This window comes from Macaca fascicularis, chromosome 14 (assembly GCF_037993035.2).
Source record: "Macaca fascicularis isolate 582-1 chromosome 14, T2T-MFA8v1.1".
NCBI lineage: Eukaryota > Metazoa > Chordata > Mammalia > Primates > Cercopithecidae > Macaca > Macaca fascicularis.
Window position 1 is genome coordinate 42,789,050 of NC_088388.1, and position 27,684 is coordinate 42,816,733.

The following is a 27,684-nucleotide window of genomic DNA, read 5'->3' on the forward strand; positions in this document are numbered from 1 at the left end:
CCCAACTGACTTGCATGTTTATAAAGATAAATCAATTTTGTTTTAAACCAATGTGTCTTGTGGTGGTTTGTTATCAACACCATTTGAGCAATAGCAAACTGAGACACATGAATATTGCTTGCCCCAACAGGAAAATCACATGTACACACACACACATACACACACACACACACACACACACACAAAATAAAAGCACATATCAGAAGGAGGGGAGTGCTAAATGAGAGAGGAGATCAGTAAAACTAAACCTTACAATTGTCACATGGTAGTGTGAAAGTTGTGAGAATAAAAATTGAGTCACTTACGCAAAATCCTAGCAAAACGTAATCAGGGCCAGAAAAGAGAGACTTTCATGCACCTATGATAAATGCAATGACAAAGACTCACTGTAAACCACAACCTTGCAGAAGGACCATCTGAACTTTAAACAAAGAACACTTCTAGGAGGACTAGAAGGTGCAAATGCCCTGCCTCGCCTTAACTGATGACATTCCACCACAAAAGAAGTGAAAATGGCCAGTTCTTGCGTTAAGCGATGATATTATCTTGTGAAATTCCTTTTCCTGGCTCATCCTGGCTCAAAAACCTCCCCCACTGAGCACCTTGTGACCCCCCCCGACTCCTGCCCGCCAGAGAACAACCCCCCTTTGATTGTAATTTTCCTTTACCTACCCAAATCCTATAAAAAGATAAAAATCCTTATCTCCCTTTGCTGACTCTCTTTTCAGACTCAGCCCGCCTGCACCCAGGTGAAATAAAGAGCCATGTTGCTCACACAAAGCCTGTTTGGTGGTCTCTTCACACGGACGCGCATGACATTTTGGTGCCGTGACTCGGATCAGGGGACCTCCCTTAGGAGATCAATCCCCTGTCCTCCTGCTCTTTGCTCCGTGAGAAAGATCCACCTATGACCTCCAGTCCTCAGACCACCCAGCCCAAGGAACATCTCATCAATTTTAAATCAGGTAAGGGCCTCTTTTTTACTCTCTTCTCCAACCTCTATCACTATCCCTCAATCTCCTTCTCCTTTCAATCTTGGCGCCACTCTTCAATCTCGCCCTTCTCTTAATTTCAATTCCTTTCATTTTTTAGTAGAGACAAAGGAGACACGTTTTATCTGTGGACCCAAAACGCCGGCGCCAGTCAACGGACTGGGGAAGGCAGCCTTCCCTTGGTGTTTAATCATTGCAGGGATGCCTCTCTGATTACTCACCCACGTCTCAGAGGTGTCTGACCACGCTGCAGGGACGCCTGCCTTGGTCCTTCACCTTTAGCGGCAAGCTGCACCTTTCTGAGGGAGGGGCAAGCACCCCGATCCCTTCTCTCCCTGTCTCTACCCCTTCTCTGATTTTCTGGGGGAGAGGCCAGCACCCCGACCCCTTCTCTCCCTGTCTCTACCCCATCTGTGCTTTTCTGGGGGAGAGGCAAGAACCCTAACCTCTTATTTTTGCCTCCCCTCTTATTTTTGCAGCCCAATCTCTTTTTTGCACCCCAATACCTTATCTCTGCTCCCTGACCCTGCTTTTCTGGAGGGCAAGAACCCCCAAACTCCTTCTCTCTGTGTCTCTACTCTCTGTTTTCTCTGGGCTTGCCTCCTTCACCATGGGCAACCTTCCACCCTCCATTCTTCCTTCTTCTCTGTAGCCTGTGTTCTCAAGAACTTAGAACCTCTTCAACTCACACCTGATCTAAAACCTAAATGCCTTATTTTCTTCTACAATGCCGCTTAACCCCAATACAAACTCAACAGTAGTTCCAAATAGCCAGAAAAGGGCACTTTCGATTTTTCCATCCTACAAGATCTAAATAATTCTTGTCGTAAAATAGGCAAACGGTCTGAGGTGCCTGACTTCCAGGCATTCTTTTACACATGGGTCCCTCCCTAGTCTCTGTTCCCAATGCAACTCGTCCCAAATCTTCCTTCTTTCCCTCCCGCCTGTCCCCTCAGTTCCAACCGCAAGCGTTGCTGAGTCTTTCTAATCTTCCTTTTCTACAGACCCATTCGACCTCTCCCCTCCTCGCAAGGCCGAGCTAGGTCCCACTTTTTCCTCAGTCTCTGCTCCCCCACCCTATAATCCTTTTATCACCTCCCCTCCTCACATCCGGTATGGCTTACAGTTTCTGGCTTACAGTTTCCTTCAGCAACTAGCCATCCCCCACCTGTCCAGCGATTTCCTCTTAAAAAAGTGGCTAGAGCTAAAGGCATAGTCAAGGTTAATGTTCCTTTTTCTTTATCCGACCTCTCCCAAATCAGTTAGCGTTTAGGCTCTTTTTCATCAAATATGAAAAACCCAGCCCAGTTCATGGCCCATTTAGCAGCAACCCTGAGACACTTTTCAGCCCTAGACCCTGAAAGGTCAGAAGGCCATCTTATTCTCAATATGCATTTCGTTTTATTACCCAATCTGCTCCTGATGTTAAATAAAACCCCAAAAATTAAATTCTGGCCATGGGGTGCCTAGACATTTGGTCATGCAAAACACATCCATGTAAAGAATTGTTCTCAAATGTTCATATGAGATTTATTTAGTAAAATCTTGTGAATGAAAATACAAAGTGTTCTTTATTCACCCAATTTAACATCATAAAATGATTTAAACGAGGAACGAACTGTTGTTACGAGAGATAATGGATTAGTTGCGGTAAAATTATAGAGGCAGAAAGCAGATTGGTGGTTACTAGCCTGAGGAACATGGAGGGATCAGTTGCAAAGGGGTGATTTCAAGTGACGGAAATGTTGTATATCTTGATTGTGGTAGCGGTTGTACAACTATGAATATTTGTCAAAACTCGTTGAATTAATTGTATGCTTAAAACTTCTGAATTTGACTACATTATATTTTAACAATGCTCTTACCATTATATTGCACTAATTTTATAATTTTTTATTTATATTAACTTTCTGATGAATTAAGTATAAAACAATTGAGAGACAAGAGTTAGCAATGTTTGCTTCTGTACAGCATCTTTAGGTATGCCAGAATTATTGTCTAATATTTCACAAAATAAATGTCTTTCTAATATATTACTTACTATTATATTTTCTATCTGTTTTTTCTTTACCTTTCTTAGAGCAAGTTAAAGGTTTGTTACCAATCCTGCATTGGCCCTTTTTGAACTGCTGATAAAATTTACCTTTTATAACTTGGTTTGGAGTATATAATCAGACTTGCAAGTTTTCATTCCATTACTCTTCTGAGCATCTTAGTGAGATGTTGCCATGCTAAATATTGCGAATGCAATTTTTCTTTGAGTGGTAGTTAATAATGACATAATGATGCTTTTTAATGTTAAGGATATTTTTATTAAAATCTTATATGTTTTTTCTGATTGTAAAATAATTATGCATTTATTAGAGAATACAATAAGAAAAATAAAATAATTTGTTATTCTAGCCAGACGTGACTGCACTTGAAATTTTATTAATATTCATACATTCATCATGTATATAATTTCATGTATAAAATTGGGAACAATGACATCTTTATAAGCTCTGTAACTACTTTAAAAACAGAAAATGACTTTGCCATCAAGTTTTTATAAATTTTTCATGGTATTTAAAGTGACTAAAAATTGGTTATTCTGCAATATACTGTTTATTAATCATATGTATATCAATAAAGAAAAATTTTTTAACCAGAATTTAAGAATCATATACTTACTGAAATCCACAAACATGCATAGAGTGGGAAGAATGAAGAATTGGTTATTAATGAAAAGAAATACTAGAAGGTCTCAAAATATACATTCGTTTATCATTAAATTTTATAGTTAGAAGGAATATTAGTGATGAAATAATATGCTTTATAAAGACTAAGGTTGTGACTAACAAAATGATTTATCCAAAGTCAATAAGAAATTTAGTGTTGAAAAAGTACTCAAATGGCCCACCTTGGTGGTCATTCTTCTTGTCATGTGTCTAGTCTGCTTTCTGCTGCTATAAAAGAATACTACAGACTGGGTAACTGACAAAGAAAAGAAATGTATTCCACAGGTCTGGAGGCTAGGAAGCCTGGGAGCACAGCACCAGCATCTGGTGAAAACCTTATTGCTGCATTATCCCAATGCAGAAGGACAAGGGAGCATGCAATAATGGCATTATTTTACTCATGAGAGGGTAGGTTTCATTACCTAATCATTTTTTATGGGGCCCTTCTCTTAATACTGTTACATTGGCAATTAAATTTCAACATGAGCTCTGAAGGAGACATTCAACCTACAGCAACAAGCTATCTCTTTTTCTTTCTGTCATAAATAAAGATAGAAGCACTACAGTCATACATGGTGCTTCCAGGGCTGTCATGTTCAGCTGCATAGTGTATTGTACGGCTACAGACAACTTTATTTAAAATGCAGTCAATGTGATTACATGCCATAGAGTTGCAAGACATGCAAACTATACAACTTTTTGAAGTGTGGCCTCTATTTTTTGTCTTTTGTCCTCCAAGGAAGCTTAATAAATATACACATTAGAGGATATGCTTTTGAAGTTTCAAAGGATTAAAAGAATAACATTAAGTAAATTTGTATTAATAATCCCAGTATTGGTTCCTGTAAGCCAATATTCACACAGTTGTCAGTATCTGATCATTTCACTCTCCTGTTTAAAATTTCTTCATTGTTAATGAGACAAACCAAAGGTAAAATGCTGATTTCCAGATTGACCTCATCCTTCTCCACACAATCAGTAAATGCCAAAGAAAACTGGATCAATCACCTTATTAGATCGTGTTAGATGTCATTTAATATTTGATGATCCTACACTAGATTTTCAGCAGAGAAACAAAAAAGAGAATAATCCCCCTAAAATCTGAGGCTACAACTGATTAAGGCCATAATGATCAATAAAATTCTACGAAATATGTTTTCCATAATTGATGTATGAGATTTGAATTACTGCTATAACAAATCATCACAAATTTAGTAGTTTAAATGATAAAAATTTATTATCTTTTCAGTTCTGTAGGTCAGAATATTAGATCTCCCTTGTCTAAAATGAAGATTCAGCAAGACTGTTCTTTTCTGAAGCCTCGAAGAGAAAATCATTTCATTTCCTGCTCATTTAGAATTTGATTCTGTGCAGTTGTAGGACTGAGGTCCCATTTCCTAGAACCAGGTGATGGCTGTTCCCAGTTGCTATAGGCAGCCCACATCCCTTGGCTTATGACCCCACCTTCCACCTTCAAAGCCAGTAACAGTGGGTCAAATTCTTCTTGTGCTTTGAAACACTTCTCATTCTTTTATATCATCTCTCTCTACCTATTCTGTGTTCTACTTCCTATCTTAAGGACCATGTTTATGATGGGTCCACCCAAATAATACAGGATAATCTCACCATGCTAAAATCTGCTGATTAGCAAACTGAATTCCACCTGCCACCTTAATCCCCCTTAATCATGTAATGTAACACGTCCACAGGTGTAGCACAATGGGGAGAAGATCACGGCTGCCAAAATCCTGCCTATAACCACTTCTGAATATGTTATTCTGATTGTCATCCCAGCGGGCATATCAATCACTAAAAATTGTAGTTTAATATGCAGATTCCTGTACCACATTTCAAGAAATTCAAACTTACATAGGTCTTTTGGGCTATCAATCTTTATTTTACACATACCCCAGGTGATTCTAACACTGGCTGATAATGAATCATACTTTCTATTTTGTAGAGCATTAGTGTTTCAGGCCATTTAGAATGCCAAGACAGTTTGTAAACGAACTCATCAAACACAAATGAGCACCTGCCATGCATCGGGCACTGTTAGAAATGCTTCTGGGAATGAACACTGAAAAAACACAAAATCCTTACAAATATGGGGCCTACATCGCAGTGCATGGAGATATTTGTTAAGTAGCTAAGTAGCTAACATTTATAGCATGTCAGATGATGATGAATTATAGGAAGAAAAACATGGAAAGAGAAGAATGAGCAGTGCCAGTGTTGGGCATGAAAGAAAATGCATTTTTAACTAAGAGTCAGGAAAGACTTTGCCAAGGTGGGCAAAAACCTAAAAGAAAATAGAAAGTAAGCCAGCTATATCTCTGGGGCAAGAGAATTGTGGAAAGGTTAAACAGTTGATGCAAAGTCTTTGAGAGTAACTGGCATGTTTAAAGGTAAACAGTAAACAGGCTTATGTGGATGCTGCCAATAAGGCCAGAGAGGTATGTAAGTGGTTGTATGTTTTGAAGTAATTACCATGGAGGCAGAGGGATGAATAAACTATGGACAGTCAAGGCAAAAGCAGTGAGATAAGCTAGGAGGCTATGGTAATTGTCCACCCAAGAGGTGGTGACTAGGCTGCTAATGGAAAAGTGGTGGATTGAATCCTAAGTACACACAAGTGCATTCAGACAAGAACAATTATATCTTATAAATGGAGTGAAAATTAGATAAACAACATCAAAAAAAGAGTCAAAGATGACTCCTGTTAGTTCAGGAACTAGCAGGAAGGGATCACCTCATTGAGATGGAGAAAAACATGGGAGGGCAGGAGAAAGAGATGCTTATTAGACACCCAATTGCATTTGTCAAACAGCCAGCTGCCTATTTCAGCTTAAGTTTCAGGGAGAGTTTAGAATAGAGATATAAATTGGTGAATAATCAACATATACATGGCCTTTAAAACCAGAAGATGAAAGAGGACATCCCCAGGAGAGTGAGAGTAAAAGAAAGAAAAGTTCCAAGTCCCAAGCTTTGGGTCAGTTTCACTGTTTTGAAATTATAAAAATAACAAGAAACCAAAACAAGAGACTAAAAACTGCAACAAATGAGAAAAGAGAAAAATCAGATTTAACTTTAGCCCGATTTTTTGACTTAAAAATATACAGTGACCTGCTAGGCCAAGGTTCTGAGTAAACATTCTTTCAAAGAAATGCAAAAAAATGACCAACATATATGTGAAAAAATGTTTAACATCACTAATCATCAGAGAAATGCAAATTAAAATCTTAATGAGATATTACCTCACAACTATTAGAGTGGCCATTATAAAAAAGATGAAAGATAACAAGGATTGGTAAGGATGCAAAGAAAAGGGAACCCTTGTACAATCTGGTAGGAAAGTAAATTAGTACAGCCAGAATGGAAAACAGTACAGAGGTTTCTCAAAAAATTAAAAATATAAATACCAGAAGCTACAGCAATCCCACCACTGGCTATATATTCAAAGGATATGAAGTCAGTATATCTAAGAGATCTCTGCACTCCCACGTTCCTGGTAGCATTATTCACAACAGTCAAGATACAAAATCAACCTAAGTGTCCATCAGTGAATTAATGGGTAAAGAAAATGTGGTATATATACACAACGGGATTTTATTCAGCCTTAAAAAAAAAAAGAAAATCCTGTCATTTGCAACAACATAGATGAACTTGGAGGACCTCATGTTAGATGAAATAAGCCAGACGTAGAAAGACAAACACTGCTTGCTCTGACTTGTATGTGGAATCTAAAAATGTTGAACTCACAGAAACTGAGAATGGAATGGTGGTTACTAGGGGCTGTGCAGGTAGAGGGAGGGTTAGAAAATATTGGTCAAAGGATATGAAATTTCAATTAGATGAAGGAATAAATTCAACTAATGCATTTCACAGCATGATGACTATGGTTAATAACAACACATTTTATACTTGCAAATTACTAAGAAGGTAGATTTTGCGTTCTCACCACAAAAATTAAGTATTTGTAGTAATGCATTTGTTAATTAGCTTGATTTGGCCATTCCACAGTATATACATGTATCAAAACATTATGTGGTACACCATAAATATATACAATTTGTATTTGTCAACTTACAAATAAGTAAAATGCAGTGACCTCCAAAAAATGTATGTCAATTCTGAAAATCCACATTCTCAGAGTTAAGGCTGGCTCATATTTTAATAGTTAACTGATGAATGATCTTACTCTCTATCTTAGTTAATAAATTTATTTAACTGTAAGCAAGTAAAACCTCAACAAATAATGGTTTCACATAACGGTTTCATAAGAAGTCCAAAAATCAGAAGTTCAGGGTTGGTGTGTCACCTCCATGATTCCCTAGAGGCCTTATGTTCTTCCTACATTTATACTGCCAGCCTTAGCATGCAGGCCTTGTCCCTGTGCCTGTATAATATGCAGGTAACATGAAAAGGCATTGTGAATAATTTGGGAGTAAGAAATCTATGGTGTGGGCCACTATGGTCCAGATATAAATCCTAACCTTTGTCTTGATTGGCATATATGTGCATAATCACACACATATATACATACACACACACACCACTCACACCAGGCATTTTATTGCATAGAATTTACTAATAGGTTGGGAAAGAAGCTGTAAGGTTTCCATGCAGAAATGTGCACTCTTTAAAATTAATTATTATACATTTCTTTTCATAAAAGTTCATTAGCAATTCCACTATGTTCTCAGCTATTTTCTTTTTTCTGCTTTCTTCATCTGCCAAGAAAATTCTGAAGAAATTGCCTCCCATCACAATTTATAACCAAGAATCCATTTTTATTTGCTTTCATATCACTTCCAGAAATTATTTTCTTTTTTTTTGAAGCGGAGTCTCGCTCTGTCGCCCGGGCTGGAGCGCAGTGGCCGGATCTCAGCTCACTGCAAGCTCCGCCTCCCGGGTTTACGCCATTCTCCTGCCTCAGCCTCCGAGTAGCTGGGACTACAGGCGCCCGCCACCTCGCCCGGCTAGTTTTTTTGTATTTTTTAATAGAGACGGGGTTTCACCGTTTTAGCCAGGACGGTCTCGATCTCCTGACCTCGTGATCCGCCCGTCTCGGCCTCCCAAAGTGCTGGGATTACAGGCTTGAGCCACCGCGCCCGGCCCAGAAATTATTTTCTTTATTTCCATTTGTTTTCAATATTCTCAGCAAGAAATGCCAGTGCTCAAATAATAAATTTACTGGTTGTTAGGAAGATTTGTTCAGTGGGGCATATGGGCTTCTTACAGAAATGAAGAACATCAAATTATTTAAAAAATTAAGTTCCAAGTCTTTAAATCATCTGGAAGGTAGAAAAATGGGTCCTCTTATTTTTAGTGGGTCTTTCCTAAAAGTTGTTACTAGGTGGCTATGAGTAACCAGTGTTTCCCAAAGTATGGCATGTATATAACTAGTGGCACATGAAAATATATTTTTATTTTAATAATGATGTATTAATTTTAATATGCATGAGAGTAGAAACATAGCTAGCAAATCAAAACTATTAAATTATGAATAAGCATATTTGAAACAAAAACAGTAAATTAAAAAAATATTAAATAATAGTACTAGTGGAATCCCAATAACACCATAAAAGTATAATGAGAACAGTAGAGGGAAAAGTCTAAGAGGCATTAGATTATGCCATCTAAGATTCTCCCCCTGAGTCACTAGGGTGCAATTCAGAGGTGCCCAGGTCATCACCAAGTCACCAAGTAGAGATTGGATTGATAGCAGGGTCTCATAGAAGGATAATCACAGAGATGCAGAATCCAAAGCAGTGACACAGGAAGTCACTAAATAAATTTAGTAAGGAGAACATTACTTTTAAGAGCATGGAACCTGGCCATTTGATCACAACAGCCAGGAGAGTCTTCAAAAAGCAGCTTCTCTCCAAAAGCCTTTGCTGCCTCTTGTCTGTACTTCTCTTATATATCAGTCCCTTTGAGGTCAAAGGATTTTTTTTCCCTGCCTCTGACCGGTATAGTCCTGTTGATTTCGATAAGCTGGCGTATGTCCCCAAAGGACTGAAGTCAGGAGAGATTCCCATATTACTTGGGAGCTGGGGGTCTGGGCTGGGAGGCAGAGCTGAAGAGTTTTTTTTCCTTTTGGTGGTCTCTCTTCAAGAGCAGCCCAGGGCATGTTTTCAGGGATGTTGATACCCTACATATTACAACTACTTCAAAAAAGCAAGCTGCCAGGTTGTCTCTGACATCCTCAAACAGAGGAGGAATGTCAGCTATTTCATTTATTACATGATTACATAATCCATTTGGCAAGTTATTTGCATATCTGTTAATGACAATTTTCAAAGCTCTAAAATGTTAAAAGTTCCAGTTACAGTGAAGTCAAATTCAGTCTATGTGATTTTGAAACTTAGTTCCCTTTAGCAAAAACATTGAAATACCTTCTCTAATGCAAACCTGCACCTGTATATATATGATATCCAGAAAGGAACACGTTTCTCCTAGACTTGGGAATTACATGTTCAAATTCCCTTGGAAGCATATGCATTATAAATTAGCTGGACTAGTTCTCATGATTAGTATTCAGTTGCTCAGTATACAGTGAGGCCCACTATAGATCCCTGAAGTTAATAGACGGAAGAGAAATGGATCCAATCTATGAAACAGGTGCAGGTTCCTCTGAAAATCATCCATGACTAAAGGACCAGAATTATTTTGTATTTCTGATTATTTGCCCCAGTACCTCAACCCCTATGACTGCCAGCTCTAATCATGTCATTACAGGAATTGTATCCTGGAAAGCCACTGGGATTTTTGTTCTGTGATCTACTCTGATATAATTACTTACCAGCTTCTAGAAGTAAATTAGGTTATTTTTCTGTTTTTCTACTTGGCTGATTTACAGCTATAAGTAATTGCTATAACGAATCTAAAGTTTTATAATAAAAAAGAAACCCTTCCATTCAGACCAGCTCCACTGATAATAGAAAATTCCTTTATTGCAGTCAAGGAGTGAAGTTTGCTCTAATGACTGGCAAGGAGTGGATTTTAATTAAGTATATGTGTGTCTCTGTATACATATACTTCAGTTAAGTATATGTGCACACACACACCGTCTACACTAGGTAGCCTTCATTTCTTCATCCACTCTACTATCCACCTATTCTTACTCGGCTTTCAGAGACTGACTTGTACAGACTACATCAACCAGCTTTAACACTCTCTGGCTTCCATTTAGATTTACCCAATTAGCAGCCCCAGCAGTTGCTCAAAAGAAGCAGGAGAGTAAAATAATTGTATTTATTCCATTAGATGTCTCATTTTAAGTAATTTGGTCTCTTGATCAGAGATCTTTTCTTTTATCAAGATTAGCATCTTAGTTGATTCTGCCCATGGTCCTGTAAAATTTCCTCCAATTATGCTTCTAGGCCTGGTTCAGGGAGATGGGAGACAGTCATAGAGGTTGTGATCTTTAAGGTGCACTCAAAGTCTGAAAGTTTCTTTCAGACTAAGTAGCAGTGAAAAGGAAGAATACAAAAGAAGACAGTGCCTATTTTCTGAGATGTTTCCAAATATCAGTGTGAAAAAGATTACCAGAGGTCAGCAGAACAGAAGAGCTTCTTCCTGCTGAAGGATTCATTATAGAAGATAAATGGTTATCAAGAGAACTGAAAGCAAACTATCTACTCTATTGGTTGCCAAGCATCAAATACCATGGATGGTCTGACTTTCGGGAAGGTAGAAATCTTTCCACAAAGGAGTTTCCAGTAGCTTCATGTGATTATTACAATGCTAAATATTGACCCACAGAAAATAAGCATTCAATAAAATTTTACTCTTTTAAAGTAATCTAAGCACTTTATTGCTTCTTTGTTGATTAAATCTCTTATATTCATGCATTTTATTTGCTTGGTTTCTGTAGCCTACTATTTATACTCCTTCCAATGGGCCCAGCTTCTTTAAATTCACATTTTACACAGTATTATACTGTAGAGATTCCCAAACTCACATAAAAAACTGTGTTCTATAAATTGATTCCCGGGAAAAAATTCAGAAGCAAAGCCAGTTCTTCATCATTTCAAGATATAAGAATAACTCAATTCATCTAAAATGGTAATTTTTAAATGAGGTACTTAAGATACCTAAGGGCAGGCAGTGTAATAAGATGGTTAAGAATACGGCTTTGGGTTAGGGCTGTTAGACAGATCTGAACTCCAGGCTTAACTTTTCTGGTTACTGGCTGTGTGATTCTAGGCAAGTTACTGACCTTCAAAAAACCTCAGTTTCTTGATCTGTAAAATAAAGAAACTTGCATATGAATATAATAATACCTACCCTGCAAGATCATTGCGCTGACAACATTTTTTTAAAAATACAGGTAAACTGAGCACAGTGGAGGTAGTACAGTGTGAAAGTTCAATAAATTTTCCTATTATGTATTAGAGATGCCTTAAAAGGGAAATTGATACTAATTGAGTGAGATACAGGAACCTCATTCTGTCTTTCAAAGCAGCTTTGCCATTTTCTAGTTTCCATTTTGAGTTTTCAGGTAAGATTTTACTTAAAAAAGATTTTCACTATATATATAGTGTGTGTGTGTGAATATATATGTGATATATATTATATATGGAATATATATGTGATATATATTATATATGGAATATATATGTGATATATAATATATATGAAATAGATTTGTGATATATATATATCACAACCACAACTTTAAAAATAAAAATAACCAACAGTCTTTGAATATTCATTATATTTTAGACACTTTTCTAAGTGCTTCCTGTGCATTAATTTACTTTTCACAGCAAATCCTGTGGTAGGTACAATTATGTACACTTTGTAGAAATGAAATGAGGCACACAGAAGCTGTTAAATTTGATGTAGTTTACCCAGCTAATAAGATGAAGGGCCAGGATTTGAACCCAGGAATACTAGTGCCTGAGCCCATACATTTAGCCTCTCTACTGACTTGTGGGATATTTTTTTTAAAACACTTTAGATTTCAAATGCCACTTTTTCCTTAATATTTTGAAGGAAACAATTACATCATTCACTTCCACATTATCTAAAACAGGATATGGACTGAAAATATAGCTATACATGAACAAACAATGGTGGCTAAAAATAATTCCAGGGCCTACATACATTAAAATACTATGAATGAGTTCAGTGAAAAGTCATAAACTGTTAAGTCACACAGACATAGTTCAAATTCAAGGTCTGTCCACAGTAGCTGCATATTCTATATTAGGACTTTTAAGGTGGCAATTGACAAAAACTGAACTTTATACTGACATAAGGATTACAGGATTGATTGAAAAGATACTGGATGCTTCAGGAAACCTGAGGGTCAAGACAAGGGACCTCAAGAATGAGAGCAGAGGACTCAGTACCAACAGAACTTTCTTTTTCTCTCCTCCTGACATTATTTCCTTGCATTCTCTCACCTTCTCCTGCAGCATCAACAAGACTACCCTCAACTCTGGGATTACATACATAGCATTGGTGGTCAAAAATAAAGAAGTTTTCACTGCCAGCTCCAGCACAGAATCCAAGCTAGTGACTCCAATTGCCCCAGCTGGACCATCTCCTGTTCCCACACAGATGAGATCTGTCATCAGAGGAATGATGATAATGAGAATGTCACCAAGTAACAAAACCATAGTTGCCACAGAAACTCAAGCCGTTATCTGAAAAGTGAGGTAATTCCATTCCCCACTGGCTTATAATAATGGTAAGTTAAGTAATGTATGTAAAACAACTGGCACACGACAGATGCTAAACAACTGTGAGGCTCTTCAAATTCTACAGCCCTTCCTCCAAGTTTTGGGAAGCTGCTGACAAAGAACAGGAAGACGGGATAAAACGGTGTATGTATGTGTTCATGCACACACATGTGCCTGTGTGTGTTTTGTAGGGGAAATGAGCTTGCCTCTCTTGCTCTGTGCCTCTCTTGCTCTGTGCCTCTCTTGCTCTGTGCCTCTCTTGACTCATGTCCTAAATATTATGTAATCCATGGTGAAAGTAGAAATAGAAAAAGTTGTCTCTTCTTTCTGGAGCTTTACTGTATGCCTCCTAAAAAGTAACATTTTGTAATTGCTCTATTATAGTTTCCATCATTCTAATTACAGTTATTAATTTACATGCCTTTCTCCTCTGATGAAATGCAAACTCTTCAAATGCAGAAAGCATGTTGTATTCATCTCTGCACTTTTAGAATTCAGAATTTTCATAAGGTATGTGTCTAATAAAATTATTGAATGAATTAGTTGAGAGGGTGTGGAGTTTATGGCTGTGGTTATGTTTTTATTGCATTGTTTATAAGGTATACATAATCATAATCAAAGTAATTACATGTATCCTTCATTAATAAGTTACTAATAAAGACATAATATCTAAATACTTTGCATGTACCACCTCATTTAATTCTTCCAATATTTTCTGCATTTGGAGTATTTCTTTACTTTTCCCTTCTCTCCTGCTTCTCTCCTTACTCTTCCCTTCTCTCCTTACTCTTCCCTTCTCTCCCTTTTCTCTTATTTTAGATAGAAAAAATAAGAGTTAAAGACATGAGGTAAATGAAAGTTAGAGGTCAAGTAATATTTCCCAGTTACTTACCCAAATAGTGTCAGAATCATCAGTATTTTACTGTTCACAATGTAACTTTTTCTGAATGTTATATAGTCACTTACAGAAATGTTTACAGGAAGCAGTATAGAATTTTGGCAACTTCATTTTTTAACATCATCTGCAGGTATTGATCTGACAGCGTATGTCAGGATCAGGTGGGTTTACTCTGCCCTGACTTGGGGTTGGTAGATATCCAAGTACTACAAATTGCTTGTTGTGCTATTGCTACCCCTCACATTTATTATTATGTATTTCATAGAGAAATACATATTTTTATGGAAGCATTTTTCTCCCACTCTGTTAGCTTCTTCCTAGGAAATGCTCCTAAACTTCTGTCACGTACCCTGTCTTGCAGCATTTAGCTCAGCAGCCTTACAACCCGGTGCAGCTAGCTAATGAGGCTGAGGAAGAAGGTAAAGCCTGCTTCTGAAGCAAAATCTCTGCTGATCACTGTGAAATCAGTGCTAAAAGAGACCCGCTTTCACTTAGAGGCTATAATGTTCTTCTCCTCCCCCAAATAACATTTTCTTCTGATAGCCAATTTTTACAAACAAAACTCAAATGAGAGATACAGATAAACCTGGATTCTACACTTTTCCATTTGTTATGGGAAGTATTCTTAATGGTAAGGTCTGAGGCTGTGATCCAAGGTGCTTCTTCTGAGTAGAAAGTTACCCAGGAAGGCAGATCTTTTCTAAGCAAGTTATATGAAATGTGCAGAATTAGAATGAATGTGAGGGAATATTTGCCTTGAGTCAGAGATCACTAATAAGCTACTGATGGCTCTGAGCCAAAGAATGAATGTGTGTGCGTGTGGTCTTTTATTTTTCTTAACTAATGTATTTTGCAGTATTAGACTCCATGACAAAGTTCCTTCTCTGTATCCTTTTTTTTTTTAGACAGTCTCGCTCTGTCGCCCAGGCTGGAGTGCAGTGGCACGATCTTGGCTCACTGCAAGCTCCGCCTCCTGGGTTCATGCCATTCTCCTGCCTCAGCCTCCCGAGTAGCTGGGACTACAGGCACCCACCACCACGCCTGGCTAATTTTTTTGTATTTTTTAGTAGAGACAGGGTTTCACCGTGTAAACCAGGATGGTCTCGATCTTCTGACCTTGTGATCCGCCTGACTCGGCCTCCCAAAGTGCTGGAATTACCAGTGTGAGCCACTGTGTCCGGCCTCTGTACCCTATTTTTCTAAGATGACAATTCTTCTATCCTTGCCCTCCTCAGCTCTGGCAAGATTATGGTGAATTGTGGTATTCTACAGTGGGTCTCACAGTAGTTTACCAGTGGCTATTTTACATTTACATGCATCCACATTATATAGCGCTGAAATGGAAAAACTTTCACATCATACTACCATTACTGGATGTGACACACTCTCACATCTATGTTTTCGTCAATCCTTTTTAAATTGTAGTTAAGGCAGTTCATAATTGAAATCGTTTGGCTCTGTCCCCACCCAAATCTCACCTTGAACTGTAATAATCCCACATGTCAAGAGCAGGGCCAGGTGGAGATAATTGAATCATGGGGGCAGTTTCCTCCATGCTGTTCTCATGGTAGTGAATAAGTCTCACAAATCTGATGGTTATATACATGGGAGTTCCCTGCACAAGCTCTCCTGTCTGCTGCCATATAAGATGTGACTTTGCTCCTCATTCTCCTTCTACCATGATTGTGAGGCCTCCCCAGCCATGTGGAATTGTGAGTCAATTAAACCTCTTTCCTTTATAAATTACCCAGTCTTGGGTATGTCTTTATTAGCAGTCTGAGAACAGACTAATACAATTGGTCCATTAAATTGATTTCAAGATTCATTAAAAGGTCATGATTACCACTTTAAAATACTAAGACCCTGGAACATGAGGGGACATCTTGGATGGAACAGTCAGCTGAGTGCAGCCCTATGCATGAACTGGCCTTCATGGTATCCAGCAAAAGGGTCCAGCTGAGCCCATTGAACCCACAGGATAATAAGAAACAATGCATTATTTTTATTTTTTTAAAAAAAACCCCAGAAACAACAAAAAATTGATTTTGGTAACAGTGAGGAAGGTCAAGGGGTGAGGAGCTGGGTTTTCTTTATTTGTATCAGTTGTATTAGGTTTTCTCTCACAGTTTTAAGGATGCCTCTTGTGGTTGTCCAAGGGAGAAATTGTGAAGCCAGTGCTATGAATCCCTTCTGAAATGCACACATGGAATGACTAAGGGTAGAAAGACAATGAGCAACTTGATGATACTCTCAACCAGAATAAGAAAAACATGGACTGATTAGTAACATAAAATGTTATGTTTAAGAGCCCAGGACTTGAGTTTACATGGTTCTGAGTATAAATCTACTACTTAGTTTATAATAATTATTTAAAATCTCCAGTTCTTACCTTTGTCTTCTGGATAATAGAGATGGAAGTAGTGTAGTATCTTCTCATTAGATTTTTAGATAATTAAATGCATCAACATATGAGAACTGAAATAACCCGCTATATAATTTAGGATATAAATAATAGTCTGCAATACATTTCCTGAAACACAACCTTTGCATTCATACATTCGCAGCTTATCAAAGGATCCAGTGTTTCTAATCCACTGCAGCCTTCCCCATATATGAAGGGCTTATTCTTGTCTAAAATGTATGTTTTCTCTTTCCTTGTCTCTGAAGTCAGTGCTCAGATATGCCCCCTGGAGGCTGGGACATTTTAAAATTGCTTCTGCCTCTCAAACTTGGTTGCTACAGAACAATACCCTATACTATGTATACGTCATAGCTAGTGTCAAAGCCCAAGGCTGATTGACACCATTACACTGACACATTTCAAAAGGATCCTAGGCTTGCTGCTGTGGGCAGGTCTAAAATGTGTCATTATAAATGAATTCCCTGTTCTTGACCTTGCAACTGTTGACATACAGGAGTTTTCTCCAAGTTGTAGAGAATCTTTCAGGCAGGAGAAAGAACATTCTTTACCTCTCTACCCCCAGTGATGTGTCAAGCAGAAAATAGTGCTGCCTTGGGACCCAGTAGATAGTGGATACAGCATAATAGTGAGTGAAAGGAGAATAGAGGAAATAGTAGCCCTACAGCACCATTAAGGAATGCTACTGCAGTCTTAGCATCCTCCTCTTTTACATACCAAGACTGAAGAGACAGTAAAGTGCTATTCGGTTAATTCAACATATTTTACTCTTGGTTCCATGTAAGAGACTGGCTTCGGTTCTCCTGGAAGGGGGTTAAGAGATTCCTAATTCATCTGGAGGGGTAACATGCAGGTTGACTACACTATGTATTCAGCTGGTTTCAGGATGATCGATGAAAATGTAATTGTGGACTCATTCCTCATTTCTTGTGTGCCACATCTAGACTTTCTAAAAAGATCCTAACAACAATTTTGTAAACATATTTCCTGTGGTCCCAGAGAGCTACAGAAGAACAATATGGCAGAGTGGAAACATTATGAGCCTTGAGGTAGGTTGTGGGTTTTTAGTAATGATTCTGTTATTTATTATTTTTGTTATCTTAAGCAAACTATTGACTTTGGTGAACAAATTTCCTTGCTGATAGTTGATATGGTTTAGATACATGTTTCCTCCAAATCTCATCTTGAAATGTGGTTCCCAATGTTAGAGGTTGGGCCTGAAGGAAGGTGTTTGGATGATGGGGGCAGATTCCTCATGAATGACTTTGGTTCCTCCTGGTGGTAATGAGTGAGTTCTCACTTGAATTTACATGAAATGTGGTTGTTAAAAACAGTCTAGGACCTCCCCTACCACTCTGTCTTGCTCCCTCTCTCTCACGATGTGATACACCTGCCCCCGTTTGCCTTCCACCATGACTGGAAGCTTCCTGAAGCCTCACCAGAAGCTGAGCAACTGCTGCTGCTATGCATGTACGGCCTGCAGAACCGTGATCCATAATAAACCTCTTTTCTTTATAAATTACCCAGCCTCACATATTCCTTTATAGAAATGCAAAAGCGGATCTATTACATCTTCTTTTTGTATGTCTTTTCTCACAAAAGATAGAGAAAGAGAATCACAGCAAAGGATGGAAACTGAAAAGACAAACCAAATAAAGAAGAAAAAAAATTGGCCACTGTTTCAATACCTGTGATTGGCCACATGTATCTGAGGCTCTATTTGTCCTTTTAAGAGCAGAGTTTCCCAGCAGAGGCACTACTGACATTTCAGACCAGATAATCCTTTGTTGTCATAAACTGTCATGTATATTATAGGATGTTTAGCAGCATCCTTGGCCTCTACCCACTAGATGTCAGTAGCAAACCCCATGACCCTCCATCGCCTGCCAAAGCATAGCAATTTAAAAAAAAGATATGTCTGCAGAGAATGCCAAATGTTTCCCTAAGTCACCAGTTTGAGAAATCTCCATATAATGAGATACCTTATTTCCTACTAAAGAAAGGAAAATTCCAGATTCCCACTTTTCTGGCCTTTCTTGCAATTGAGGCTCAGGGACATTATCCGTTCTCCTCCAATTGCATACATCCATTTGAGATTTTGAGTTAGATTTTGAGTTATACGTTAGTAAAGCAAAAAATTGAGAAGGAATGAGTCTGTTCTGTAAAGAGTATCATTTATAGTAAGGCTAAACAAGAGATAAGCTACACCACAATTTCAAAAGCAGTGTTATGGACCAGTGCTGATGATATCTGCAGAGTATACTGTGGTGACTATGACCAAACGAGTACAGTGGTGTCTAGAATAGACCAGTCCTTCAGTGTGATTTGGGGTATTATTATGGGCTACCTAGTTTCTAACACTTATAGCCTTCTCAGAGATTCTAAGAGCGACTCAATCTTTCAATAAATTTTCTGCTCAAATTAGGTAAAGTGATTACTGTTGCATGTACTTAAAAACCCTGCCTGATACAGTAGCTAATGCATAAAATCAGATCTTCCAGGAGGCTTTAGCAAACGACTTGGATAGATATTTTAAATTTTTTTTCTAAGTCAATTTTCTTGTCTTTGTCTTTAGAAAGGCTAGCCAGCCCCTTTTTGATATCTACTCATTATAAGATAAACTAGATAGATAGGTAGATAGATAGATAGATAGATAGATAGATAGATAGATAGATAATGATATATTAGAGGAACAGGTGCCAAATCTGATAAATAAAAATTGCTTCTAGAGAGAAAAGCTAGCTTGATAGAAAAAGAAAGTGTACCTTTGTGATTTTCTGTGTAAATTTTATAAGGTTCCTGTACAATATGCACTGTCATTTCTGAACAATGGTAACTGGACCAGTACCAAGCTCATAAAAGGGTCTCAGGGAAAGCTTCTTAACTTGACTACTTGCGGCACAACATATAAACATTTCCTAAACATATTTTTCCATTTTCTAAACAGAATGTTGATTCAGCTGGTGATTTCAGAATAGGAGCTACTCTTAGAAAATCACATAGTAGAACTTTTCATTCACATACCTACATATTGGCTTTTTTTTTTTTTTTTTTTTTTTTTTGAGACAGAGTCTCGCTCTGTTGCCCAGGCTGGAATGCAGTGGTACAAGCTCAGCTCACCACAACCTCCACCTCCTGGGTTCAAGCGATTCTCCTGCTTCAGCCTCCTGAGTAACTGGGATTACAGGTGCGCGCCACCATGCCCAGCTAATTTTGGATTTTTGGTAGAGACAGGGTTTCACTATGTTTGCCAGGCTAGTCTTGAACTCCTGACCTTGTGATCCACCTGCCTCGGCCTCTCAAAGTATTGGGATTACAGGCATGAGCCACCACACCCAGCCCAAATCCACTTCTTAACACAAGAGGCCTTCTGCAGTGCAGAGCTCACGGAAAGAAGAATTTAAAAGATGCTGAAATGTTAGGGAAAAATTAAGAAAAGGACTTATTTATCTCTCTGAAGTTGTGCTTTCAAGTCAAGATCAAACATTCATTCAGGGGTAGGAAAGCATCCAGTGCTACCAGCCTTGGGCACCCTATCCTTTTCATGAAAATACACTTAATTATCACACTTGCCTCATACACTTGCTCTGCTCTCCCATCTGGGGACTTCTGATCTTTGCATTTTACCCTTCAGACTCAGCCTTAGGTATACTTGGATTGTAAGCTTTCTTTTGGCTTTGAATCTCTGAGCTTCCTGGAAATTATCCTGCACTCACCTGCAGACCTTTTCCCCATCTGAATGCTTCAGAATACCCACACCCTCCTCACCCAGTTCTATCTTGCTACACTCCAACACAAGTCTACTGAAATGAAATCTCAGCCTTCTCCAAAAACCAAAGATGGTACCAAACACCACATCTATCAGTGAGAAGGCCTGCCACTGGAAGAACGAAATCCTCTAACTAAAACCAGTTTAAGCAACACTAGCAATTACTATCTCACCTAATCAGAAGTCTAGAGGTAAGAACTGCTGGTGTTTGTGCAGCCATTAAGCATTTTTATCAAAGATCCAGACTTCTCTCATCCTTTCTCTCAGCTATCCTCAGATTGCTGGCAATGAATCCCAGTCTCGCTGCAAGATGGCTGCCACACAAGGCATAAAGAAAGGGCCTGGGCAAAATGGGTTTCTTCTTACACGGCTCTCTGACAAGGAAGGGAAACCTTTTCCAGATACTCCTATCAGACTCTCCATATATCTAATTTCCCCTCACTCTCAGAACGATCACTAGTGAATATCCTGGGGTTGTGTACCGTATCTCCCGAACAGTTTGGAATTCTGTTGTCCAGAAAAGAAGAGATGGTTTTGGATGTGCAACCAGAAATGCTCACCAATCTGTACTGAGCAGGAATAAAGAAAAACATGGCAGTGTATGTGCTATCCTTGTTCTGTCTACCTTTTTCTCAAAAAATAACCAAGCCTCCAAAGTCAGAAGCTTGGAAACAATCTAAATTTTATTCAAAACAGTGTATTTATTGTTATTAATACTACCTATTTAATACTAGTATGCAGCCTAAAATTGGAACCTCCTGTTTGCAGAAGGACCCATTTGGTAGCTGTCCCATGAGAAATCATCTTAGACACTACCATCAACAACTCTGTTCCTGTTTCCCTTCATCATATTTGTGCTGCAATAAGGCGGGAGTGGTGGCAGCAGCAGCAGAGCTAGGACATCCACATGATGGAGATGAGTCACATCAGTGCTTTCTTCTGAAGGATCCCAGAGCACAGCACAGCACTTTATGGGGTAAATCATGCATGTGGAGAAAAATGAGCCAAAGGCAGATGTAAACCGTTTTTTTCTATGGGTTGTGTAACCCTGAGATGCCTTATGGAGATGTAGCCCATGATGATAAATGCTAAAGAAGGAAAAAGAGAGATTCAGCTGAAAACTATTCTGACTGCACCACAGAAAATGCTGCTGACTTGCTGGCATATCTGCTCAAATAGAAGGTTTTAGGATAGACATTTAAAACCAAATTTTTCACAGTGCAGAAAGTCTTCAATCAATAGCCATGCCTAAATAACACATTCTGCAATTGCCTCTGCAAATGGAATAGGTTGGACTGAAATAATCCCCACAGGATAGAAACTTCTTTGGGAACTTTTAGTTTCTTGGCATTACTTCTTCCAGAAAATAATCTTTAACCTGAGTCACTAGGCTTATTTCATCTCAAATAAGTACATTTGATAAATCCCTATGTAAAGAATGACCACATCACTATTAGTAGCAATTGATTTCTAAAGATAGACAATGACAGAGGTAGAAATAATGTTCAGGAAAAACAGTCACGTTCCCCAAAAACCCTATCAAAAATAAATAAATAAATAAACAGAAAAAAAGACATGAATTCCATCTTGTACTATGAAGAGCACACAAAGGACTGACGAAAAGACTGATAAAAAGTTCTCTTTATAACACGGCACCTAACAGTTGAGAAATGTTGTTCTAAGTAGCAGAAAAAGTAAGAGAATTTAAACAGCACCTAATTTTTTTTATGCTGAATCTTCACATTGGCAACAATCATAAAGCAATTCTCATCATTCCGTAGAATAGTCTAGTTTTTTTAGTCCAATTATCATAAAAAATAGTAATTTATTCGCTTAAATATTTATTACTACGTAACCCATGCCACGCAATTTGCTAAGCCTGAATTACGAAGACAAAAATATTTAGTCCCTGTTCTGAAATGTCTTACAGTTTAATGAGTGGAGCAGGGAAAACAGAATGGCTATATAAAGAAATACATGTAATAAAGTGTCATATTTAGAGAGAGGAGACAATGTATAAATAAAAAAATGATTATAGCTTCCTTTATACTGTTAGCTCTAATGTCAGGCTAGGAAATATTAAATTTATTACTCCTTTGTTTAGTATTTATTGTTTCTATGGTCAATGATAAAGAGGAGCTACATATATATCAAAAAAGAATTTGTACTCAACATTGCTATTTGCAGCGGAACAAATACATCCCTTCACAAATAATTTCCTAGCCAAATAAAAATATTTACAAAACTTTTCTGAAGAGTAATGCTGGAATGCAGTGCATGTTTCTTTCTACTGCCTGACAAAATAAGACTCCAGAGCTGGGATGACCAAAGTTCCAGTTTTCTTGGGATAAGGGGAGTTGCCAGGATCTGGGACTTTCAGTCTTAAAAGTTGGATAGTCCCAGGCAGATCAGGACGAGTTGGTCACTCCAGCTTCTCCATGTGGACAATACAGAAAATTCAAATGACGTCAAGTTTCATGTTCTAATCCTGGTAGTTCTTGATGGGGGTCTAAATTCTGTATTTTTTCTTCATATTTTGTGAGAAACCCTAGTATCTTTCCAAAACCCTTTTTTGTTTAAGCATTTCAAGTTTGGCCTCTGTCACTTGCAACCAAAAGTAGTCCTAATTTACACACCCATTTAAACTTCAATGTGATGCAAGTTAAAAAGTTAGAAACAAATTATGAATTGAACAAGTTATGGTGAATCCAAACATTGTAATGTTTTGTAGCCATTAATAATTATGACAGATATTTAACTTATTACCTGAAAAAAGAATTGATATATTTATCCATGAAAAAAGCAGGCTGCAAAGCATTTCCTAGTCTATAAGTCACCTTTAGTATATACATATATACATTGGGATTTGTCAGATGACATTGTCAGAAACTATAGTCAAACATGATTAGGGCCAAAAAAAAAGGAAATTCTGGGCTCATATAATGTATTATTAGGATTTGAGGGTAATGGGGTTGAAAGGGATAAGGTTTGTTGGTCAGGAAAACATAGATATGGATTGAGGTAGTTTCCAAATGTAAAAGGGATCCTGTTTTTACCCAAAGAATGGTAGGAAGGGCTACTAAACAAACTAGAAAAACAATTATTTCAAATTGAATGGATTAGGTAGGTAGGTAGGTAGGTAGGTAGGTAGGTAGATAGATAGATAGATAGATAGATAGATAGATAGATGGAAGATAGGTAGACAGACATGGAAAGAAAAATATAGTAGATATGTGACCATGTTAACAGCTATTTTATATGGATGGTCATGTTACAAGTGATTATTTTTTCTACCTGGAGCTTCTCTGTTTGTGAGATATATATACTCTGACTCTCAATCTCTTTTCCACTCTTTGATTTGGAGAGTTTGGAAAGCTACAATCTAAATTGCCCCTAGTATTCTTGCAGCTAACATTCTGGATGCAAATTATCTACTTCCAGTACTTGAGAGAAATTGAGAAAATCGGGAAAGTCTGCAAGGTAGAATGAAGAAAAGATGATAGCATGTTCCTGCAACTTTTGGCTCTTGCTGCTGGCATTTTAGAAATGTGAGACTTTCCTGTAGCTGCATTCCAGGTCTGTGAACCATTTTTCCGGGTAGGAAACTGCAGAATGACATACTACTCTGGCTTCCTAAAATCAGTCACTGTGAGAGGCAGCTGTGGCAGCAGTACTAGCAGCTGCCTCAGGGATAGTAGTAACTCCTCTGTGGATCAGCTCGGTATTCTTTTGGAAATCAGTCCAGAAAGTCTGGAACAGAACCTGTTCTTTCAGCCCTTCCAACAATAAGCAATAATAGTTGCTAAGCTGTAAGCAACTAATATCTCGTATTAAATTCCTTTCTACTTGCAGCAATTTCTGTTTTCTGCATTCAACATTACTGATTTGCCTATATTTTATTATATTGTGATTGTACATATATATATATAGTGTAATAAAACATACTTAAAAAGTCATTTTATTCTCCGCCAACCCAAATTCCTTATTTAAATTAAGCTGGTCATAATGTATGTATCACATACATCTGTGTCTCCTCCTGTCTGTGTCTCCCTCCTGTCTACTCAGACTTAACTGGGAGAAACCACAGCACATAGTGCAGTAGCAGAGAGTTCCGGCTGTCCCCACCATGTGCACTACGCTCAAAAAAGCAACAGTAGTTTCCACAGGAAAACTGTTGGGTCCAATATGGCAAGACAAAAAGATAGTGAAGTGGAGATATGAGGAATCTTCTAAACTCATGGAAAATCAGGGGTAAAAAGAGGTTTTGCAGAAGTCCAGAATTTCTCTTTGGCACGGTAAGAACAAGAGTAAGAATGATTTAAAATTGTACATTTATATCATCTAATCTTTATGCATGCTTTCATTATCATTTTTTGCCCGCAAGAACTCTGAATTTTGACAGTGTCCATTGGACTTTAAAATCATCTACCTGTTTGCTTGACTATGATTAATTTCCTCTTCTTTACTCCTATAGAATAAAGTTGACATTAGATTGTATTATTTTGTGTCTTTTTTAGTTTTTTTTTTAAGGAAATGCATATGGGAATTGACCCATATTAGACTCTGTCAAATGTATCAGGAGGGAGTTTCCAATCTTCATCCCTGTAGCCATCAAGCAAGGAATTCCATTGCTCAGAGATAACTGGTGACACTAGCTTGGATAAAGACTTTCTGACATTTTTTTGATGCATTTGCATTACCTTACTTTCTTTTTAAAATGGAAACACACTGTACATACTGTTTACTACTCAATACTTCCTCTCAGCAATGTATCATGAAAATATTTCCATGTCAATATACAGTAGAATCTATCTTTTTTTTTAACGGCTGCACTGTGGACCACTTTATGTATGTAGCTATTTAACATGTATTCTGTTGATCAACTTAGCGATCGTTTCCTGATTTGGCCTCTTAAAAACAGTGAGGCAATCTATAGCTTTGTTTACACGTGAATTAACTTGATTTGAAAAAACTCTTCAAGTGCAGGTTTCATTGGCCACCTAGCAAACAATGTTAAGAACTGGCCAAGTGCAGTGGTTCATACCTGTAATCCTAGCAATTTGGTAAGCCAAGGCAGGATTGCTTGAGCCCAGGAGTTGGAGGGGGCAGTGAGTCACACAATTACATCACTACACTTCAGCCTGTGCAACAGTGAGGCCATGTCTCAAAAAAAAAAAGAACTACGTAGTTTATATAGTATGAAGCCTGAGAATGAATTAATATTTTTATTATAGTTATAAAATCTGGGTTGAGGTGCAAAAGTCAGGAGCTATTAGTATATTGAGTGTAAACTTCTTCACCCTTTCTCCTGCAGCAGACCAAAAATAGATTCATGAAACAAAGAGGTTATTAGTCACTTTGCTGTATGGATACATTTGAGAATATTTACATATTTGAAATAGAGAATTTAGTCTACCATCAAAAGCAAATTAAACATGTTTCATTGTTCTAAAATACAAATGTATTATCAAAAATATATCAATGTTATCAGTGATTCAGTAAAAGTTATACCAGAAAAAAAAATAAAGTAGATAATTTCAGTTAACAGAGAAAATAACTCATCTGAAAAAAAGAATCTATCTATATTTTATTTCAAGTGTTTCCCAAGAAGAGGCTGGCAATGCGAGCTAAAGCTGAAATTAGTTATAGATGGTGTTAGGAAATCACATATCCTTTAAAGTCCTAAACTCAATAAAACTTAATTCCAAGAACTCTAAGGCGGAACCTCCATGCACTCATCATTGGCCTTATAATGCATTCAGTACGGCAAATACAGAGATAATCTTTTTAACAAAGCATACCTCCATAGGATCTCAAAGCTCAAAGGGAGTTTTAAGTTCATCTAATTGTTCTACCAGACTACTAGTTTATACAAATGAAACAGTAACTTATGTTTGAATATCTCTAGTTACAGGCAACTCTACCAATCACAGACATTTGTTCTATTTTTAGATACTCGGGTTTTTTGGTTTGTTTTTAGTTTTAGTTTTGTTTGTTTGTTTATCTTGGGTTTAATTCTTCCTGCAAGCTTTCGCTCTTAGAGCAGCCTTGCACATACCAAAGTTATCATCTGCATCCTGAACCTTCTCTTAAGGGTGAATAGCTTGCCATTGAAAAATATTCTGAATCCTTCAATTTAATTTTATTTTCCAGAGGCCTCTGCTTTTTTATTTGTTCATTCATTCTGTCATGATATGATATGGTACGCTCATTCACTGCAAATCCAGTAGTGAGAAAGGTGATGAACATGCTTCTGTCCTCATGAACTTACACTAGGCGTAAGGCCAGATTTAGATAGAGGGAGGACAGTGTGATAAATTTTGTATAGAAAGAAAATGCTATAGAAAACGATTGGAAAGAATGATAAGAGACAGACCTGGAGAGGTGCCTTTTGGGCACATTGAGGTTTGACAGCTTAGAGAAGTAAAAAGTTATTGAAAGCTTTTATAAAAATAGAAATGAAATGATCAAATTTGTATTTATAAAACATTACTCTTGATCTCTTGAAAGAAAACGGATTAGAGGGGGCAAGAGGAAGGTAAGTCAATTCCTAGTAGGCTATTGGATTGCCCCACTAGCTGAAGGTAGGAGATAGAAGGAAGTAATGTGGTATGTGAGAAATGGATTCATTTCACAGATATTTAATAGGCAAGTATTTAGAATTCAATGATCTGACAACAATTTTTAGAAAATAAAGTTTCTGCTAATATTAAAGCTTAAACAAAGTTATGAAGCTGTTTAATTTTTACTTCCTATTGTTTAAAGTGATTAAAGACTTAAACATTGGCAACAGAATAAACAAATAAATTAAAATTAAACAGTATTTTAGAAAAACTCATGAAGTATTATAGAAGAAATATTTCAAACCTTTTTTTTCCTGATTTGAACATGTTAGAAAATGTGTCTGCAGTTTCCCAGATTTCCTAATTCAGTGTTTCATCTTCCTAAGAAAATCACAGTGGAGAAATAGAAAGAAAAGAGCAGAGGATTAAGTGGTGTCTGATAAGTACATACTTTTTAAAAATGTATAATCTTCAAACATATACAGAAACAGTACAATAACAATATTTAAATATGCTCTCTTTTTTGCAAAGACTATGAATAATAAAAATTAGAGTATAAAAGTATTTCTTGCTTTCATGAGCTGGGCCAGAATTCTTTAATTGTAAAAACAATACACTTAAAGTTGAAATT

The 27,684-nt window shown here is 37.4% G+C and overlaps 1 long non-coding RNA gene across 2 annotated transcripts in view; it reads right to left on the reverse strand.

The window, feature by feature from the left end:
* LOC102139027 (uncharacterized) overlaps window positions 1-27,684 on the reverse strand; it is a 352,230-nt gene that overhangs the window by 279,084 nt on the left and 45,462 nt on the right. For both annotated transcript variants that reach the window (XR_010580858.1, XR_010580859.1), the window contains exon 3: window positions 27,358-27,434. This is a non-coding gene — a long non-coding RNA (uncharacterized lncRNA). The remainder of the gene's footprint in view (window positions 1-27,357; window positions 27,435-27,684) is intronic.